General features: G+C 49.8%; 1 protein-coding gene across 7 annotated transcripts in view; it reads right to left on the bottom strand.

The window, feature by feature from the left end:
- The window catches only part of zmiz1a (zinc finger, MIZ-type containing 1a), a 123,703-nt gene that overhangs the window by 65,428 nt on the left and 36,806 nt on the right, over positions 1–21,469 (bottom strand). For 6 of the 7 annotated variants that reach the window (XM_029248836.1, XM_029248835.1, XM_029248841.1 and 3 more), the window contains exon 3: positions 12,710–12,787. The exons of the other annotated variant lie outside the window; for it this stretch is intronic. The gene's annotated coding sequence lies outside the window, so the exon portion shown is untranslated. The remainder of the gene's footprint in view (positions 1–12,709; positions 12,788–21,469) is intronic. 7 annotated transcript variants of the gene reach the window in all.

Raw genomic sequence — 21,469 nt, 5'->3', positions numbered from 1 at the left:
CCGCCGGGACATATGGAAGCACTCAAGAGACGCCCTCCTCGCGCGGACGAGCCTCTCCGGAGATCGCCGGCCCCTCGAACCACAGGAAGCGCGAGGAAAAAAAAAAAAAAAGGGAACGTAATGAGAAACACCCCTGCACCTTGTACTGTTTATCAGCTACACGCAGCCCGCTGCTCTTACCACGGTAGGACCGCCTTGGGCCACCTCTCCCCGGTCAGCCCATCTGGACCCACACAGATATGCAAGGAGAGGAGAAGAAAAGAGAGGCGGTGTCAGTTAGCAGAGGTTAAAGGACGGGGTCCCAGACGGGCCTCGTCCGGGAGGGGCCTCCGAGGGTGACCCTCATCCCCCAGTCCGAGACCCTCCGAGCGGGGAGGCGGAGCGGGTCGAAACCCAAGCCGGCCTGTTTCCATCGCGTTCTGCCCAAACGCAGACAAACGGGTTTGCGAGGTTTGCGAAGCGCCTCACCGCTGCGACCACGTGCCCCGCCGACTGCTTTCCGAGCTGCCGCCGCACCCATTCGCTCGCTTGGTTTACCGGGAAAAGGTGGAGTCGCGCGCCGACAACGGTTTGCCTTCACATCTTAGCGGGAATGCGCCTGATGATTATTGAGAGCGAGCTCATGTAAACGGGAGGGGGGGGCCTCGGTGGCGGGCGCGAGCCTTCCCCTTTCGGAGGCGTATTACGAGACGAGACGCTCCGGCTCGATGTTCGTTTGGAAACGATGCGATGCCCAGATTCTGCCCGACAGCGCGAGCGGCAGGCGGAACAAAGATCTGGAGAAGGAGCCTTGCCGGGATCTGAGGGCCTGCTCCACGTCTGGAGGCGCTCTCCCAGCTGTCAGGCACATGGGGTGGGGGGCTGGGTGGGCTTCAACGATGCTGCTGAAAGGAGGTTAGCAGAAGTAATCTGTCTTCGCGAGGAGAGCAGAGGAAAAGAAAAAAAGGGGACTAAACTAGCCAGATTGAGCAGGGAGGCTGCAGAAGGGAAGCAGCTCTTGCAGACCAACATCTGTGACGTTTCTTGCCGTCCTTCCTCTCGCACCCAGCTCACCGAGCGCTAGCGGGGGGCTTCAGCCATCCAAGGATGTCAGAGGGGTAAAGAACACGTGAAACGTACGTCATCCACTCATTCCAAGACGCTTCGCCAATCAACGTAAACGTCACAGACGTCTCCGTCCGGAGCTGCTTGTAACGTCAACGTTGAGCATGAGGCTCTTTCCAAGGGCTTCGCTTTTACAGCTGGACGGTCCAGCCGAAAAAAGGCGCGGAGAGGACAATGCAGGGTAAATCAAGAGGTTAAATGAACGGTAGATCCCTGGTAAAAGCAGATGAGGTTACACAACACAATGCAACCCCCCCCGCCCCAATCACATACACGCGAGCGCAGTACAAGAGGAGCTTTCCGCAGCGGGGCCACAAGTCTGTTATTCATTTGCCACCACGCTTTCGTGTCGCGGAAGCGCGTTCGGTTTTGCGTGCACGCATGGAAACTGATTACAACACAGCCTTTCCATTAAACAACCCTGAGCGACCCCCCCGCCCCCCCTCCTCCTCGGAGCCCCCAGAATCGTTTTCCGCGGCGGGGGGAGACGGCTGTTTTCTCAGTAGTCCAAATAGCATTCTTCAGTGAACCTCGGCGTGCAGAACCACTGACCCGGTAATTAAAATGATGGAGAGTAATGCTGTAGGGAAGCCTTTTCCATTACTCCTCACTGCAAGAATTGTAATAAAACAATGTCAACAGAAGAAAGCAGGGCTAGCGATGTCAACAATGGCTGCGACGGAGGCATTGACAGACACTCGTTTAAACACCCCCCCGGCATTGTATTATTTAGTGCCTTTATGTGGCTATGGTTCATTCCCCTGCCAAGAGTGTAAAAGTAGCTTGTAAATTCCCAATCAGCGCGGAGCGTCGACACATTAGAGGGTTAAAAAAAAAAAAAAAAAAAGGTCAACTCACTTCGGTAAACAAGTTGAGTTAGGAAAGGGTACTTGTCCTGGCAGAACAGGTCTGTGCCCTCCACTTCGAGACCCACCCCCCTCCCACTCGCTTTGCGCCGCGTCTCTTCAAACCGTATTCCCCCATCGTTTCTCCTTACAACGTTACACTTACGTTTATTCGTTCAGCTGAAACTTTCCTCCAAAGCCACTTACTATTATTTCTCATTTACACAGCTGGGTAATTTCACTGGTGCTATTTAGGGTAAGTGCGTTGCTCAAGGGTGCTACAGCTGGAAGCGGGATGCGAACCTGCAACCCACGGGTGCAAAGGCAGCAGCTCTAACCATTATACTACCTGCTGTCCCAACGAAGAGAGCTTAATAAAGATGCATGTTGGATGTGATGCAATTTGGGGGTCGGGGCAAGGAGGGTTCCTCATAAGTCTTACACCCTTCGGCTGCAGTGTGCTACTTATACACAGGTTATATGGTAGCTGTTGCTGGCTGTCTGTTCACTGTAGAACTGCATTAAATAGGAAGAAACCCATGATGGTTTAAGTGTGAAAAATGTAAAAACAGGCACTAGGGTGAGGGCTGGTTGTGAGGCTCCCAACGCTGGAAATGAGCCCTTGACACCAAGCAACAGAGGTGAACGTTGGAAGGAGGACGACACAAGAACGCAGCGGTGAGGAGCGCAGCGGTGAACTCCTGGTACCCCGCACCGAGCGCCCAACCCGCCCCCCTCCCCCCAAGGGACGAAACAGCGCCGCACTCAAACCCTCGCACAGCGGGATCCTGCCCCATGGGGGGGTTTAATGAAAGCTCCTCCAGCCAAAAGTTAAAAAGGCATGCAAATGCTGCGGGTCCCTCTGTTTTGTATTTTCCGGCCAGCCATCTCCTAAGGGCGGAAAGAAAACAATAAATGTGAATGGGAGGACCTCTTTTGTTCTGCAGAACGGACTTCTCTTTTCTTCCAGGGAGCTGTTCAGATCAGTTTAGTTTCAAATGAATAAATCTGTTTGCGATTAAGAAGCATAATGGTCCGAGACAGCGAAAAAGCTACATTGATACTGACGTTGGATCAAGAGAGAACAGAAAATTTTAATACTCGCTGTCTTGCGACAGCATACGGAGGCGTACTTTGAATGCACCGAACCCCACTTCTGCACCCAGTCATTACTACAGTATTTATACAATTATTCATATGAAAGTGAGAGAAAGCCATAAGTACAGCCTTTGACAAAGACGTGAGCATGACCTCAAAGTAAAATATTAATTCCTAACGATGTAATGACGAAAAATGACGTAAATTTAAAAAAAAAAAAGTGACGCAGTGTACACGCATGTGTCGCCTGTCACGAAGAGCACGAAAAAGCGCTTATCGTTCACCGATGTGTCCGAAAGGGGACTGCCGATGGGGAACGAGGATAGCAGCCGCACCGGTACGGGCCAGCAGGGGGGACGGCGCACAGAGCGCCAGCACCCAGAAAACGCTTCCTTCCTGTCTGCTTGGGCAGCTGAGCAATCGGGTCACCTCGCTTCCCTGCGTTGCTTCTGGTCAATTGTTCCCCCCGGCCGCCCGCAGCCCGCGAGGCAGAGATCGCTCCTTTTTGTTCTGTTGGAAGAGCTCCGAACAAACACGAACATGGGGGGGTCTTCAATTACACGCTAACAGAAGTGTCAATAACTTTGGAAAATACAGGAAATCCCTTTCTGGGGAAAACATGCCATGTGTGGGTGTGTGTATTTTACATATGACATATATATGCCCATTTATATAATATATACATAAAAAAATACGTTTTAGAAAAATGCACTCCTTTCCTTTTCCAAAACGACACTCCATATTACAGACGTACGAGAATAAACGGGTCTCCTTTGTAACCTTCCGGGACGGTAAGAAAGCAGGATGACTCCGCTACTGCAGGTATGTTGCATTTTGCTTCAAGTGCTGCTTCTCCCACAATGCATTTCAGATATATAACCTTGACAATGTTTAAACATTTCATTAAGGAAGTACCAGTGAAGCAGTACTTATATGTTAAAGGAGATGTAAATGAGTAAAGAACACTGGAACGTGTCATTGAAGCAGCGTGTGTCTGATGGCATGTTGAAACATCTTCAGGTGCACCCTCACCGCCAGCACGAAAACAATGTTTCACGGCCGTCTTCCAGAGCCTAATCTAAAAAAGGAAAAAATGAAAAAAAATGAAGGAAAAAAGATTATAAAGCGATTAGCGCTTGGGTGCCTCTGCTCCGCCGCGGTCCAGAGAGGACTAAGAGCCCCATGATTTGATTAAGAGACTAACAGGAGTCGAGCCCTACGAAGATACTGCTGTGCACCGAACCCTAATGGTCCTTCCACACTTCCCATAAAGATGGAGCGACGCGGCAGCTCAAACCCCGTGCTTTCCACCGTCGTAACAAGCAGGAACCTTCGATTGTCCGCAACTGCCTCTCCCTAGCTTTCGTGTTCCGTCGTCGTTATGGAAAAGATGCACTGCGACAAAAATATCTCGGACCATTAAAAAAGCGCCTCGTTGAATGACAATTTCAGTAGTGCCGAAAACGGAGGGAAAATGAAGAACCTCTGCAGCAGAACTGTCCACGCTTTATTTGTGAAGTTTATTGTAGGCGTTTGCATTAATGTAGGGAAGGGTTAAATGTACTAACTGTGGGTACAAAAAAAGGCATTAGTGCACAGTGAAGAAGTCATCCACACTACATACAAAGTAGAAAAATGATGCATGCACCAAGTCATCTTAATTCAAATGAGTAAACAGGCAGAAAGGGATTAGCTACTGTGTTCACCATGGCTGGTGAGCTCACTGAATAGCTACCTACAGCGAAACTCCTTTGGTGTGTCAAGGGTATTGCTTAACGTTTCATTTTTCTGCTATAAAAGCAATAAAATAAAGTGTGAGGGGACAACACACCGAGAAGAAAGTGAAAATGCAATATATAAATAAACAAATAAATAAAGTAAAAATCTCGTTTTGCGCTCAACACCAAGTCGATCACGCGGTTCTAAAAGGCGCTACATCTTTAGCCTTTTTTGGGGTCTGTAATATTTGTGCTGAGTGCTAAGGGGAGACACATTTGTTGAGGAATCCACAGCTGTTTGAGGACAGCCTCAAAGCCATAAGGTGAAGGGAGTGTGTGTTGATGTCCAACCGGCTCAAGTATCTCAGAACCAGCAGAAACCCTACGGAGAAGAAGAAACACACTTACTCCACTTACCGAAGGCATGCGACCAGTTTGATAGACATTTTTTTTATTATTACAACTCTACGCAAAGCATCCCCCCGGCAGAAGGCTTTCAACTCGTAACTGCTCGTGTTGGGTGTGTATCGGTGACAAATAGCATTTCGGCAGAGGGCAGGGAGACAATTAAGTGTGAAAATCTGCTCTATTTCAGAACAGTAAAGGAATATTTCGGGACGTTGAAAAATACATGTACGTTTATCAATGTAACGAAGTGTGTGTGTATACAGTAGCTACTCACAGCAATCGATCCATTTATAGAGCTGCGTAACTTTTACTGGAATAACTAGGATAAGGAGCGGGCTTCACACCAGGATCCTTCGATCGCACGGTAATAACTCCAGCCGCTACGCTACCCGCTGCCCGACTTCGCGACGGCGACCATCCGCGAGTGCTAACGACAAGCAGAAGAAGATAATGCCCAGCGCCCTCGGAAGCCGTCCGGAACTTTCCAGCGACGGGAGAGGAGGAGGACTTTCAAAACGCGGACTCCGGGAGGGCCGACCGGCACCGCTCGCAAAATTTGCCAACGCAGCCTGTTGATTTCAGCTCTCACCGACTTGCTGTGAGGAACTCCTTGTTTCCACACTCATTGGCATTTGAAACAGGCATTCCATTGTTCTAAAAATATATTTGCTGTTGATCTAAACCATTACCATGGAAATGAATCAGAGAAAAAAAATAAAGAAAATAAATAAATAAGCCCACTTGCTGGTTCAGGCAAGTATTTGATTTTTGAAATGTGATTGAAATAAGACTGTTTGATTTAAGTTAATCACTGCGAATTGCTGGCGTGTCTTTTTTTCCTCTCTTTCAGCATCAACATTAACGCCATGTGCGGAAGAACTGCAGGAGAGCAAAGGGCTCAGGATACAGCAGCTGATATTAATCACATGGAGCGGATCCAAGTGTTTTGTTGCGACAAAGACGCTCGAACCGCATCATGAGCTCCTTCCCCGTCATCGTCTTGTCAAAGAAACGCACACCCAATGCCGATGGCTCCAAGGAACCGACATACTGGACAAATTGAGCTTTGAAGAGCCACAATGTTCAGCTTTTGTTGAGAGGAAAAAAAAAAAAAAAAAGAACTCAAGTGCAGATCCGTAATATCGTAACCGACTTGTTCCCGTCAGAAAGCAGTCGCTGCTCTAGAGCGACAGCTCATTTCACGTCCGGTTCTGCACGCACAATTAGCTTAGAGTGCAATGACATGATCTGCACCTTAAACATGTTCTACATGCGTGTGCCTACTTGAGACCTTTGAGCTACAGAAAGATTAGATCATGTCTTGGCTTGTTCAGAGTCATGAATATTTACATTATTGGCCCAAATGGTATCTCCTAAATCACTGCAAAGGGCTCATAAGTGTTGTAACCCGATGTGGAGACAAGGTAACCTCGGCGATGACGGAGAACCAAGTACATATTCATCATCTCCAACAAGACCAAGAGGACTGCTCATTCGAGGAGAAACACCATCACTTGGCAACTCAGTCCCTTCTTGCGCTGCTTTATATTAATATAGTTAAGAACAAACAGTCCTCCAAAATATATTATGTGCAGAGTGCAGTAGATCCCACCACTTTTCTTGTTTCTGCATTGACTTATTTAGCAGCGCAGATACACACACGTGCATATTTTACACATGTGCACGCACACAGTATTATTAAATCAAGGGGGACAGTAATCGGAACCACTACTCATCTGAATTTATTTGATTCTTTAAATACGTGGCGTAACATTTGAGCGTTAAGCTGTAACAACATCCCCAATATCATACCGCGCTCTGCCGACCTTCAGATGGCAGTCACAAATAAGCTGTTTTGGTATGAAAGAAGTGCGATTATGATTATAGCTCTATTCTAGGGCAGCTCACAATCACTGTACATGTTCCAAATCAATGACCTACTTTCGTCTCACACACACACACACACACACACACACACACACGCTGGTAGGTTAACAAGAGTCCCTTTCAAAGCTTAAGGCCCAAACTCGCTTTGAGCAGTGTTTTTTTTTTTTTTTATTTCTGCCAAGCATTATGATGATGGTAAGGTTAGTGCTTTATGTATAAAACATAATAGAAATAGAGTATTCATTCATTCGTCACTTTTCAGGCGATACCTTTTCAACCAACTTGATTTACAGTGCTGGATACTATAGTATACTGCCTACAGTCAATCACTGATCTGTACACCCAGGTAATGTAGCACACTCTCTCACCCACACACAGCATGGGCAATTTCATAGTTACAAATTCACGTGAAACACATCTGGCAGGAAACACACAGGAACGCAGAGAGAACATGCAAACTCCACAGAGCCCGAGAGGGGATGGAACCCACGTCCTATCGCACCGTGCAGGCGCTGTGAGAGAAGAGCGCTACTCGCTGCACCGCCGTCACACAGCACAGCCGTGCGGTCAGTAATTAATCATAATTAAAGACATAAATTATCAGAAAACAAACAGGAGCAGGAAAAAGATAACGCACCGTCTCCTTTTTAATTCTTCTGTTTTGACACAAGTCTGATGTGTTTACTTTCAGTAACGACTTCCCAAATGACCACGCATCAGATTTCATCCAAGAAAAAAGGGCTTAAAGGAGATGTCCACGATGCGTCTCTCGAGAGAAGTGACAGCTGGCCCATGGCCAGAGCACCACGGCCAGAGCACCACGGCCGGAGCACCATGCCCCGCCCCCAGCCCCGCCCCCAGCCCTGCCCACCCATAGCCCCGCCCACAGCCCCACCCCCCAGCCTGCGAACATTAACCATACCGTGCTGTAGGGCTGCAGGACGGCTCCTTTTCCACACACACCACCCCTACAATCTTAGGCCCTCGAACTGGAGCGCGGGGAAGCCGAACAAGAGCCAAAGTCACAGTAAAGTGAAAACCCGACACAGCCCCCTTGGGGGGGAGGCGCTTTACCGAGGTCCTTCTATGAGGAAGATGCAAACGTGAATTGAAGCACACATCCGTTACACTCCTGTTGCTACCATTTCTCCATGACGTAGATCCAGGAGAAAGCTGATGTGCTGCAGCTGTCGGGCTCGACGTCGAGCTACTTTGGCGGCGCACGCAGCTGGGTGCGGTAATGAGCCCCAGTCTCTTCTCTCGGCCGCGATACTCCCCAGCGACCTTGACGAAAACACTTTGGCAGCAACCTCAAGCTGTAAATCCGGCCGTAATTAAAGCAGCGCGTTCTTTCAGCGGGCATCCGCGAGTTCGACGGAAAAGCGTCGCGTGCAAAACTTTAACCTTGAGGTTCACGGTACAAATGCTTCACCGTACCACATATTTCGCTTCCGTACAGCACCGCGAGTTCCACCGAATGGTTTCCGGAACCGGACGCAGTAAGGTAGCCGCTTACGTCCCGGTGACCCTCTCCGGTTGGTTTAAACACCACGAGGGAACGGCGAACTAGACCTTGACTTCCGGCACAGAGTTCCACGTTTCCTCGCAAACTCGCAACCTCGAGCGGCTAAAGGTCGGCGTCCCGGCCGCTCGGCGCTCCTCCTAGCAACGGTGGACAGCGCGGCCCATTTGGCACAAACGGGCGACCGTATAAATAGGGGCCGCACAGCGACGCGGGCAAACAAAAGTTGCACGTTGTAATCCAACTCAAGTTCTCCCGAAGCCCCCCCAGCCCCCGGCCCTCAAAGCCGAACATTTGGAAGAGCGTAACAAATGGGGATTATGATATTAAAAGGAATAGACTTCTTCGGCTGACCTACATCACCGCCGTGCCTTCAAATGAGTCCAGCAGACACATTAGGGATTGGATTTGGGATTGAAAACGTGAAACAAACAAACATTATTAGATCAGGGCTCCCCCCCCCCCCCAATCGGGACAATGGATACGAATAAATGTTAATAAAGAGACGAGTGGCGAGGAGAAGATACAGTTGTGTGAAACATGTGCTCGTGGTGTGATGATGGAGGAGGGCCAAAGCAACTGAGACCCGAACACGAGTCATCGCACGATGCGGCAGCAAGTTAAAATCGAATTTTCAAGAAAACTCTTTCTGGATTTTTTTTTTTTAAACCACCGGAGGTTTCATTACATTTCAACCCATTGTGCCAAAGTTAAACACAGACTACCGTTTAATCAGATGTTCCTCTAGTCATTAATGTTGCGAACGTCATAGACAAAACCCATTATTGAGAAAATTGTCTTCTAATCATCATTCTGCTGAGAAGAAGAGAGCAGAGCTTGGAGCAGGTGCAACGTAAACTGACATCAACAGCAACTTTTCGTGGTTACAGCCATCACCTTGACGCCAAGATCCCCGGGTTCGAATGCATGCTCCGGTTGTAGTGCCCCTGCTCAAGGTACTTATTCTGAAGTGAAACAGTACAAATTGCCCTGATGTACAAATGGGTAAATCACTCTAAGTAGCTTAGTGTACAAATTGAAGATTGTAAGTCACTTTGCACAGAACTGGGAGAATCTTTCATTATAAGAATAATTTATTATAGTAAGTTGGAATGAAATTCCTCGTAGAAAACAAAGACGGTACGGGAATGTAAGGACCAGATGTGGACAAGCACTGTATGCACGCAATTGTTTCTAGTGCTTTCTCCAGTCTTTATAAAGGAGGCTGAACCTTCACTGTAGGCGGAGAAGCCAGCCAAGGCAGTAATAGGAGAGGACAGCCCAGCAGCTCCGAACGGGAACCGTTGCTGCTCCTACAACGTGGAAAGGAGCCGACCGGGAGGGCAAGTACCAGAACGATGAGTCGCAGGCCGATCGGGCCAGATGGTACGGCGGTACAGGAGAGCGATGTACAAGCTGCGCGTCGTCGGTAGGAATCCCGCTTCCATAAAAACGGTCAGCAGGTAACGGTACATGAGCTGGATGGGCCAGCTGGGTCGCTCCGTGCAAACCTCTCGAACCACCTGGTCGGGGTCTCCGGCGGAGCGGGAGAGATGTGGGCACCGAAGGAGAACGATCCTGTCCACTGTCGCACTCAAGAAGGGCGATGGACCGAAGAGCCCAGCCTGTGTTTTTATGCCCCCTGTAGAGCAGCACGATGCCTGGTGTGACCGCCCATCCCATTAGACATCTGCGCTAATGCACCACAGCGCACTACCGTCCTGGGGGGGTTGGGGTGGCAGGGGAGGGGAGGGGGAGCGTCTTCCAGGAGGAAGGTGTCTGGCGTCAAAGCAGCTTGCGAGGAGCAGCCGCTTCCAAGCCGCATTCCACCTCGCTGTACCGCAGTAAAGCCGCACTGTTCCCACAGAGCCTCCGCGGGGCGGGCCGGGCCGGAAACGGGCTCAGGGCGCACTTTTCCATCTCGGCAAACCGGCACAAATTCCTCGCAGAAGAACAGTTCCAGATTTCCTGCAGAAGGGTTCCTGACCCCCGCCGACTCCAGGCCGAGCCGTATCCATGCCGACCAGAGTCCGCGGAGCAGCGCTTCCGCTGGCGCCCGCGCCCTCCTCTCCGCGACTTGTCCGCTATCTTAACCAAACAAGTGTTTGCGACAGCTCCTGCTGCCGCGCTGTAGCCGCGCTGTAGCCGTGCGCTTCCTTCCTTTCGTACCGCAGATCACAGTGACGCCGATCATTCGCTGTAAAGGCCTTGTTTTTCCATCTCAGTAATGAACGAAATTAAAATGTTGTCTCGAGTACAAGAAAGTCACGTTCGCTAACGCAGTCCATGTTAGCTGGTAGCGGAGTGGTAAAAGCTAGTGCCTTTGGACCCAAATGTCGCAGGTTCGATTTCCCAGCTGCCGTAGTACCCTTGAGCAAAGTACTTACCCTAAACTGCTCCAGTAAAATTACCCAGCTCTATAAATGGGTAAATTGCTGTAAGTAGATTTACACTGGAAGTTGCTTTTGAGAAAAGTGTCACGTAAACCAATAAATGTAAATTTTTCTGGAAAAAATGTAACGAAACACAACGCCCCCTCCTCCCGCCCCCAGGTGTTTCCAAATCCTCCGAAAAGACCAAGACGGGAGCCGAGCCGGAGAGTGGAAACACACAGGCCGGTCTGTTTGCGTGTTTGACTTCAACAAGAATAAATAAATAGACGAAAAGCTGACGTGAGCGTTTCGAGACCCAGCACAGGGTTCGTCTACGTGCTCAGCTTTCCGAGTCGCCCCGTCGGTTTCTCAGGCTGCTTTTTTTTTTTTTTTTTATATTCTTAAACTCTTTTCCCAGCATTTTACTTTCTCATATTACACTTCCACAAGGATTCAAACTGGTGTGTGAAGGACACAAATTTAATTCAACAGGGGACAGCTGGTAGTGCACTGATTACAGATTGGGCCTCTGGAGCAAAAAAGTTGCAGGTTCGAATCCCACCTCCAGCTGTTGTACCCTTGAGCGTAGTAACTACCCTAAACTGCTGCAGTAAAATTTACCCAGCTGTATAAATGGGTAAATACAAAAAAAAAAAAAATTTTACATTAACATTATAAGTCGCTCTTGGAGAAAAGTGTGAGATAAATGTGAACTTCAAATCATTTCAGCTCCATATTTTTACTGTGCACATGTACAGAACTAAAGAGTTTTTAAAATAATGTTCTGATTCGGTGTCTAAAGACACGTGAACATGACACAAAGTCATCAGGCGGAACGTTATTCCCAACCGGAGACAATTACCGCGTCAAAAAGAGAACATTCTGGAAATGCAAACGAAATCTCCCGCAGCACAATACGCTGAAGTCAAGAGTACCGGTAGAGTCCCGAGTGCTCGTCGAGTATTAAGAACTGCTGAATAAAAACCTCTCGTTCGCTGCACCAGGACACATTAACTGGGTCCTTTACCAAGAAACCACAGGAAAGGGAACCGATCCAGTCACTTCCCTCCTCTTACAAGACCGAGCACCAGTGAATCACTACCTACTAAATCACTGCTCGAGTAAAAAAAAGGACATTTTTAAACTTATTACACCACAGGACATAATGAGGTTTCATAATTGCAGAGGGTAATTACCACTTAAAAATTACTCAAATTTATATGGAAATGTAAGGACAGGATCGGTATGTGCTTTAAAAAATAAAATAAAATCAGAAAAAATTTAAAAAAAAAAAGAGAGGCTGCGGACAGATTCCCCTCCACAAAGTGTAAGAAACGTGGAGATGGAATAATACGGTGCTGAAAAAGACGATTTAACCATTAAAACGTACTCAAACGTTAAGCACTTAAATTAAAGCATCTTCCCGCGCGGCACGGCGCAATTATCGCCACGCGCTCACAGCGGTGCCTTTCCCAGCATGCCCCGGAAGAGGTGCGGGCGCCCCCGGCGACGAGCGGTTCTCGAAGCTTCGGCGGCACGTGCTCAGCCGCGCAAGGGCTCGAACCGAGGCCGAGGCGCGCGCGGAGCGACCGGAAGCCTTCGCTCCCGCCTCGGCGCTCGCGAGCCACGTGACGCGGCGCCCGGATCCCGCCAATCGCGCGCGAGGACCAATCGAAGAGGAACGTCGGAGCGGGAGCGAAAAGGGCGGGCAGCGACAATCCCACGATGCCTCGTACCCGCGGTGAAAAGTCCTACCACGAGTGATGCTGCGGGATCTCCTACAGGTGCTCTGCGGTGCCGCTCCTCCTACACCCCATCAATCTGTGGATTTGCCTGGAAACAAAGAAAGAGCGTCAAAAAAAAAAAAAAAAAAAAAAAAAAAAGGCGGGAGAAGAGCGGCCGACAGCGGCGACGCGACGTCGTTGTTAATCGTGATCGTCACGTTTATTACTATTCGTTTATCTGACGCTTTTCTCCAAAGCAACTTACAAATAAGCTACTTACTAGGGTTATTTACCCCTTTACGCTGCTGGGTAGCTGCGGCTGCCACGATCCGAGCGCTCGCATAACATGATTCATGAAATTATTTCATATTCATACATCGCGCCACGTTCGCCGTGCTACAGACTTGCCAGCAACCGTGACTATTATATTCGGTTATTTTCCCCTTAGTCTTAGTCTAGTCGAAGCCGGTGCGACTCGCTGCGGTTCTTTGGATCGAGGACGGTTCCAATGAATGCGGACCCTCGAAATGCGCCCTTTACCCTCAATCGCCGCAGTGGGTGAAGAGGTATCATAGTGTAGCTGAAGGAAGGCGAGTTCTCTGCCATAGACATAATACGTTTTGCAAGCGAAGATGAAGGAACGTGATGGAACGTGATGATGATGCAGAACGGAGATCGTTTCGTCTCCTAATTGTGTGATGTGATAAAATCACATTTAACAAAGGTTTGGGCCAGTGCAACAGGAGCGCCTTTTCCACAGTGTGGTTTCTCACACTGGCTGGTATACATCATGTGGTGGGCTTCGAATAAAGAAATAAATAACCTTAATTTTAACTTTTCTCCCACCCTTTAAGATTAAGAAAATTAAAATTTTAATAAAATAAATTCAAACTTTGATTCGAAGAATCAAATTAATTTGTCTATGCTGAGTTTTATGCAGCTGCTTGTGTGATGAACACTGGTGCATAAAGTGGAAATAAACTAAGTTTACTTAAGAATCACATCTGCGGCCGCGTCTCTTTCTCCTAATGTAGTGAAAACGTTGTGTTTCTCCGAGATGTACGTCGCTTTGGAGAAAAGCGTCTGCTAAATGAGTAAATGTAAAAAATAGTAAAAAAAAAAAACCCCTCAATTTCAACTTTTTCCTACCTGGCTAACAAAGATTACATTTATTTATTTTCCCAGCACTGCTCTCGAAAGCGACTTACATGGATTTACCCATTTGTGCACTTGTGAATGTACCGTACCATATTGTACCGTATCGAGTGCAAGGCAGCAGCTCTAAGCACGACGCCACCTGCCGCCCACACCATCTACTATATTCTAAAGTCAGTAGCTGCTGCGGTCCTGTTGGTAGCGTAGCGGTAAGATCCGCTGTCTCTAGAGCCAAAGGTCGCAGGTTCGATTCCCCCTCCGGCTGGAGAAAGGTACTTACCCTAAAACTGCTCCAGAAACGTTACCCCTCTTGTATAAATGGGTATCTAGCTGTAAGTAACTTAGGAGCGGCTGCTGTAGTACCTTTACCCGTTTCATGGTCGTCTTCTAAGAAGACAGCTGTCCAAAATGATGCGCCTCGCAAGCCACCAAACGTTGCGGAGATTGCGAAACGCTCGGGGGATCCTGTATTTTCACCCTGTAATCCACGCCGGGAGAAGGTAAGAGGCTCATTATATTTACCGGAGGTATTCCCGGCCCACGTCCGCAAACTGCAGCGGATGGCTGAACGCGGTATCGGCTCTCATTAAAACTGCCGCATCGCACGGTAAAGGCCTTTTCCGCACAATGTGCGTGTGCGGCAGGCGCGTGATGCTTGATGTTAGCAACAGCAGGTCAGCCCGGTGGGAGCGTTTCCACGAGAATCAACAGCAAGCGAACAAAGCAATAATGCATTCGATGGCCGATTTATTTTCTCATGCGGACGGAGAGAGGGGACCGGTGCCTTTGTGTCGAGATCGCGAAATATATCGCACGGACATCCTTCCAGCAGGTAAAGCGTCACGTACAAAGGCTTTCTTTTTTTTTCTTCTTATTATTTTTAGTAGAAGTGTATTATCCGCCTATATTAATGCGTAATTTGTTGTGAAGCCTCCAATTCGGTCATGCATGCTTGCAATTTAATAACGGTGCACATGAAGCAGCCTTCAGAAAGTTATTCAAATTTTACTGTGGGGAAATTTATATTCAATATTTAACTTGCAGTTCACAGCTGTCTCCTTCATTTAACATCACGGTTGCGCCGTTCCCTTTGTTGCTGCTGGAGCCGAGCGATGGGGAAGAGCAGGGTGACACATTACAGCTTTACGCACACCAATAGGGGCGTAGTGGCTACCATCATATCCTTACAGCCGAAGGAGGAGGGTTCGACTCCCCATCCCAATGGAGTACCTTGGATCGGGGCACTTTACTTGAATTGATGCAGTGAAATTACCCAGCTGTACAAATGGGTAAATCTGGGCTAAGTAAGTACAAACGTAACACGGTAAGTAGCGTTTCACAAAGGCATCAAATAACGACTCCCTACGTTATAAAGTCGGCCCCCGGAGAAATACTCCAGAGCTTCACAGGAAAGGGGAAAACGCAGAGCAGTTTTATTTGTGGATGGAAATGTCCATCATGTAGGACGACAAGGTCACCGTCGCACTTCCCAGGTCCTTACGGCGACGTGCACGTATTCGAACCCCCGACTCCTACTGTATATGTGGGCTCCAATTTCACGAGAGCAGCGCAGGGTGCGGAAGAGGGTGTCGATTGGTCGTCGGAGGCTGGGTGGGTAGTTATCGCTCACCGCAGAGACAATTGGTTACACCAATTCAATGACTTGAATGAGGAAAAGGGGGGGGGTGGGGAGTGCAACTTGTACTTGTTGAATGGGGGGGGGAAATCAATTTGAGGTTTGCATTTCATTCTTAATAAAATGTCACTTGATGATTTATTACACACTGAACGTTGTTGCGGCTGTAATTAGGAATGAATATTTGAAGTGAGCCTTTGGATAACTGTACTGGCGATCTGCACGTTTCATAATTCCATATTCACGTCCCAGCTACTAATCTGCTGTTTAACGGCAAGTGCATTTTAAAGCCATTCGTCTCCCTGCTCTCATGTTGCTCTTCAAATGACTCCGGTAAGATTCCGTTCCGTTACTTGACGTCACTTCGCACATCCGCGGAGGCGCGGCGCGAGAGGAACGTCGGGATGACTTCAAATTAGCATTTTGCCCGCTTACGTAAGATGAGCCGAAAGAAGCTCGGAGCGCAGAAATACGGCCCGTTATCGTCATGTGATGTGACAAAGGACTTATTACAGTCACCAGTGCTTAGTTACCCAGCACACGAGCTGCCTGCACGCATCACTCGCACCCTCGTTTTTATTATTTTTCTTTTCTCCTTTTTTCTTTTTACCCCCCCTGCACCGCAAAGCAGCTCCGCAACAATAACCACTTAACGGAGCGCCGCCTCCCGCCAGAGACGCCGCCTGCAATTTCTCATTTGTGCGCTCGCGCTGCTACCTTGGCCGTGTATTTCCCTTCGCCGATTCAGCGGAACAAGAGGCCGGGGCCACACGCGTCCCACGGAACGAGGGAGAAAGATCCCGACATGTCAGTCGTTGGGGGGGACCAACAGCGCAGCGGGAACGAGGATCCCGGTTGTCAGAGAAACGAGCGAGCCGTCGGCGACGGGGGGGGGGAGGACCCGGTCCCCGAGGTCGATCCCGCAGCCCCACCCCCGCCGGGCCCGCAGGCCTCTGTCGAGCGAGGATCGTTGACCGGATGATGCGTCGCACACGACGCCATTACTGCAGGTGCTTCGCCTGCGTCCGGACCCGGCCGTCGGAACGGTCTTGCCCGGGACGGAAGGGCCTGCGGGCGTATTTGCGGGGGGCTCGCGATCGGGCCCAAAGAGCAGATGTTTGCTGTAAAAACGGTTCTCTCTTACCCTCCCCTCCCGCCTCTGAAGGGATTTGCTCCTCACACAGTACATCTGTACACATCGTTTGGCCTAAATTAATTGTGGATATTGCAGCCATCCTAAAAAAAAATAACTTCATCAATTACCATAAAAGCAGTTGCTGTGTCGAGAATCTGGGCCGACGGTGACAAAAGCCGGAACGTCGTCGCCATCGTAGGTTTTTTTTGCGCGACGCCGCCGCTCCTCCGGCCTTCTCCTACAGGCCGGCTTTCGTAACGGACGCTCGCAGCTGACGGGCGGAAGGAGAGGAAGGCTTTAAGAACTAATTTATTCGTGCGTTCTTTGAGAGCCTCCGAGAGCAAATAGCATCTCTACCCCCCGACCCCACCCCACCCCATCCCGTTCTGACATTGTTTCACTGGAACATGAAATTATTGCAAGCAATCTCAGTAGAGTACCTTGCATGCTGGGATCGTCTTACAACTGGATTAATCTCAAATAGATGCCATTACAGACGCCATTAAATGTAGCAGCCAGCGAAACACGCAATGAGCACATTTGAATAATTCATTTAGACTCGTCGCACAGGGGGAATTTTCTTCCCCCCCATTAAAAAGGAACGCCCACTAGTTACGACTGGAGAAAAAAAAAGAAGGTCAGTGTTTGAAGGAACCTTATTTTAACATCCAGTATCAATTAACAGCTACTCGGGGCTGCAGAAATCCTCCGCTGGCAAAGCCTCCCAGCAGCTGCTGGTTTCGTTCTGCCGGACACACGGAGCGGAGGTGACCGCAGCACGCGGTAACGGGGATTCCGAGCACGCCGACGGGCCGCCGCGCGATCAGGGGTTCGGGTCGGCCCTCGCCGGAGCCCGCGCGGCCCAACGCACAACGATGGCCATCCGTGGTACGTTCGCTCTGTAGTTAAGGTAACTATGCTGATTTAGCCACTTGTGCAGCTGGGTAGTTTTTGATTCGAGCAATTCAGGGTAAGAACCTGGAGCAAGAGTTCGACAGCAGCAGGTGGGATTCAAACCTATGGCATCCGAGTCCAGAAGAAGCAGCTGTAACCGCTACCGTTCCCGGTCAAAGCCCTTCTTTATGGTCCTCGTGCCCACATAATAATTTAACAAAGAAGCTCAAGGCGGTCGAGCAGCACGCGAAGCGGCTCATTGAAAATTTTGTTTAGGGGAAGCGGGAAAGAAGTGAAAGTTTCTCCCGGCCGTCCTGTTAAGCTGCCGCTGCTTTCTGGTACGGAGAAGGTGCCACGTGACACCGTGACGCTCCCTTAACGTGCTTTCCTCTAGTTTACTGCGGTCACACCACAGCTGTGCAGCTCCTGGAGCTGCAACTTCAGTTCCAAGGACGCGGGTCAAACTCCCAACTCCTGTCGCTCATCTCTTAACCTGAATTGATACAGTAAAAATTACCTGGGTGTATAAGCGGGTAAATCAGCGTAAGGAGCTTTTCCATCCAAAACGTTTCCATCGCTTTGGAGGAAAGCGCCAACTAGACGTAACAGAGTGGAATAAATGTAAATTGAACACTTAACGATGTCTTCAGAGTTCATCGGGAAGAGCAACGAAAAAGTGAGGGTAATTTTGCAAATAAATCTAATTTCTCACAATAAACAACTTGACACACAGGACACACACAGTCCAGCTCAATAAAGTAAGCACAGTCGGGGTTAGGAGCCCCGGTAAAGTAGCATTTGGCCGCAAATCTGCCCGTCGCGTTCGTGGCTGTGCGCCGCTGTCAGCCGCTGTCAGCGATGAGCGCCGCGGAAAATGAAAACGTTGAGTCGCCTCGGTGTCCTCGTGCACTCGGGCGGCGCCGTCGTCCTCCCGCGGCTTCCGGGCGCACAAGGCCTCTTTCTTTCGTAGCGGAGCTGGACGCGGCCGGCCGGCCGCTCGCCATTCACCGTTGCTGGACTCCGGCCTGCGGAGAACCGCCCGGCAGCCGCAGAGCTCGCAGACGTGCGACCGGCCGTCTGACACGTCGAGCCGTGACTCACCGCGACTCGCCGCGCAGATCCACGGAACCGCATGGGTTTTCGCACGCCTGGCCTCTGCCCGGCGAGCGATTACAGCAGCTCGCTCGCTCTCAAAACCAATCTTCATTTGCCGGTCAAGAGGCACCACGTCACCGCTAAGAGCTGACAGACGTCCGTTGTCAAAATATTTTAAGAAAACACAAGGAAAGAGTCCCAGAGTGGAAAATGCAGGGCTGTGGAGTCGGTACACAAACCCTTTGACTCCGACTCCAGTAACCCAATAATTGCTTCCAACTCCATAACTCCGACTCCACAGCACTGCCCAAAAGTGGCACATTATTTTGGGGGCGACTTATCCGGCGAATATAACCCTAAACCTGTATTACACCTCTAATTTTTGGGGGTCGACTTATACGCCGACATATATGGTACATTTAGTTGAAGCCGGTACATTTTTACCGATTCCGACTCCAGCAACCCAATACTTGTCTCCGACTCCAACTCGGACTCCACAGCACTGGGAAAACATGTTCAAGTAGCCTCTTCTTTCACTGGGAGCCCAAACCAGCTCATTGCTTCATTCTCCCTTTCTTACATATATAACATCTATTCTTGCAAACATGGGCGTGTTCCGAGAGCACGTCCGGGCTACGCGCTCCCGCAGCTGCGTGCTGCATAGAGCAGAAGACACCCTTTTCTCACCGCTCCGCCGAAGGAACTGGGATGCGACCTTCCACGCCATACCTGCCCGGGCAAGGATGTCCAACTTCGTTTGTCAACATCAACGGTGGGAAACAGTTGTGTGAGAAGCTCTGAACCTTGACCTTGCAAACACCTTCTCTGCGTGAATGTCAGAATAGCTGATGTGTGTGGCAACCCAGGGCTCTCGTGAAACAACCGTGTATAGAAAACGTAAGGAATTTGAGAGAAATTCTTCAAAAAACAGGCCACTTGGATTAAAAAAAGAGAAACGAAGGTGCGACAGACCACCGTACGTTTGACACGTGAAAGAGCTGGCAGCGATGAACTTATCCGTCAACTCGAGACTTCATTTGGTAGTTCACACATCGTCGATAAGTGACCGTTCGGCAGGAAGCGAGCGAACCGGCCGCGACTCTTTCGGATCGAGGCTCTGCCTTCGGTGGGAGCACTTGTAGACGGCTGCTTATGAAGCGTCACCTGCCGTCATCATTCTGCCAAACCGAAGCCAAAATTCTTACCAAATTCAGCAAAAGAGATCCCAGTCAGTCATGAGCACCAGATATTTTCTCCAAACGCAGATAAAGATACCAAACAGACGGGCATTGGGGAAAAACGGTTTGATTTATACCAACGAAGAAAGCAAGCCGATAAGTTATCGCACATCAAAACAGAAGCACGAGCACGGGAAGGAAGCCGTCTTCACGCATTGAGTAATTTCTACGAGTGCCTCGATCTCTTGAGCTCTCCTACGAAGTAGAACAAGGACCCAGCACTAATAGACAAAGCAGTTGGCGAACGCTCTGCTCCCCAATTAGTGGGCAAAAGCAGCGTCATTAATTAAAGCACCCGGGCGGCTCTTGGGCCTCTGCTGAGTGACAAGAGGATGGGGGCGATGACATCGAGATGGCAGCAGGTGCCCGTCTGGGAGTCTTGCGGCCTGCCCCGAGGAGACAGAAATATCCCCTCCGCGAGACACAGATACACCATGTCACACGTGCAGCTGTCTAAATATTGCCCCTGTCGCTCAGCCCCTACCCCGCAGGCTTGTCCCCCCTTTTTGTCTCGCGGTCGGAGTATACGGCCAACGCTCCGGTTGGGCGAGCCGGAGGCACCGCGATTCCCACAATCGGCGGCGGGCCGTGCGCCACCGTTTTTCCTCGACTATTCCAGAACAGAGCAGCAACTCAGATGAAAAAAGTCTCAAGTGCGGTTGTAAAGGAGACCCCTTTTTTCAAGCAAAATCTTGAGGCAAAAACAGCTCCGGGGCTATAAATCCGAACGGCCGCCGACTAAATTAATTCCTTCAGAGCTGAATTAACGGCGATGATTTATCTGTGCGCTAAAGGCCTGCTGGACACAGCTACACGTTTCAACAACGGAGACACGTGGTACACACACACACAAATAATATATATACACACACACACATCGAATTAAGAGGCATGCAGTGTAAGCTGGTGGGGAACAGCGCAGCGCACCCCCCCCCCCCCACCCCCCAATTTGATAAGAGATAAAAGGCAGGCTTTTAGAGCAGTGTGCCAAAACTCCTCCCTTCATGTTTAATTACCAGATCAAGTTGTTGAGATTCCCCGAGTGTGCACGAGTGCATCGTTTACAGGGCCCCCTTTCCGCTTCCCCTCCGCCCAACCCGGATCCATAGTCCCCCAAGACTCCACCAGCCTGTCCATGGGTCGTGCTGAAGCTGGCTTCGCGGCGAGGACGGAGGAGCTTCCGAAGGCTCTCGGCACCAGTCAGAGCGACGCGCTCAACTCCGGTTAAAGGAGGCGGCCGAGCCGGAGCGCCGATCTCACGCCGTGTGCCGAAGTGCCCGACGTACCCAACTGCAGCCTGAATTCTTACTTCAACTTTTCCAGATCACAACATTCAGGATGACATAATGCAGCTGCACGGCTCTCCCCCCGCCCCCCCCCAACCCTTCCTTTTGGTTTTGTTCTCTCCACCTCTCCTCCCAATCACTGACTCATCTCAGCGATTATATAATACTCGCTTTGTGCTCAGATTTCTTGCTTGTGGTCCCATCAAAAGACTTTGGAAGTGGTTTTTGCACTCGGGAGCGTCTGCAGGTGCTGTTTGTATTTTGGTAGACGCACACCTGGACGGCAGTGCGAGAGTGCTGAAACCAAACACCGCGAACATCTGGCCTGCTTCTCTGTCACGGAACGTAAAGG

The sequence above is a fragment of the Scleropages formosus genome, chromosome 24, assembly GCF_900964775.1.
Source record: "Scleropages formosus chromosome 24, fSclFor1.1, whole genome shotgun sequence".
NCBI classification, from domain to species: Eukaryota; Metazoa; Chordata; class Actinopteri; order Osteoglossiformes; family Osteoglossidae; genus Scleropages; species Scleropages formosus.
This window is presented reverse-complemented; position numbering and strand designations above follow the sequence as displayed.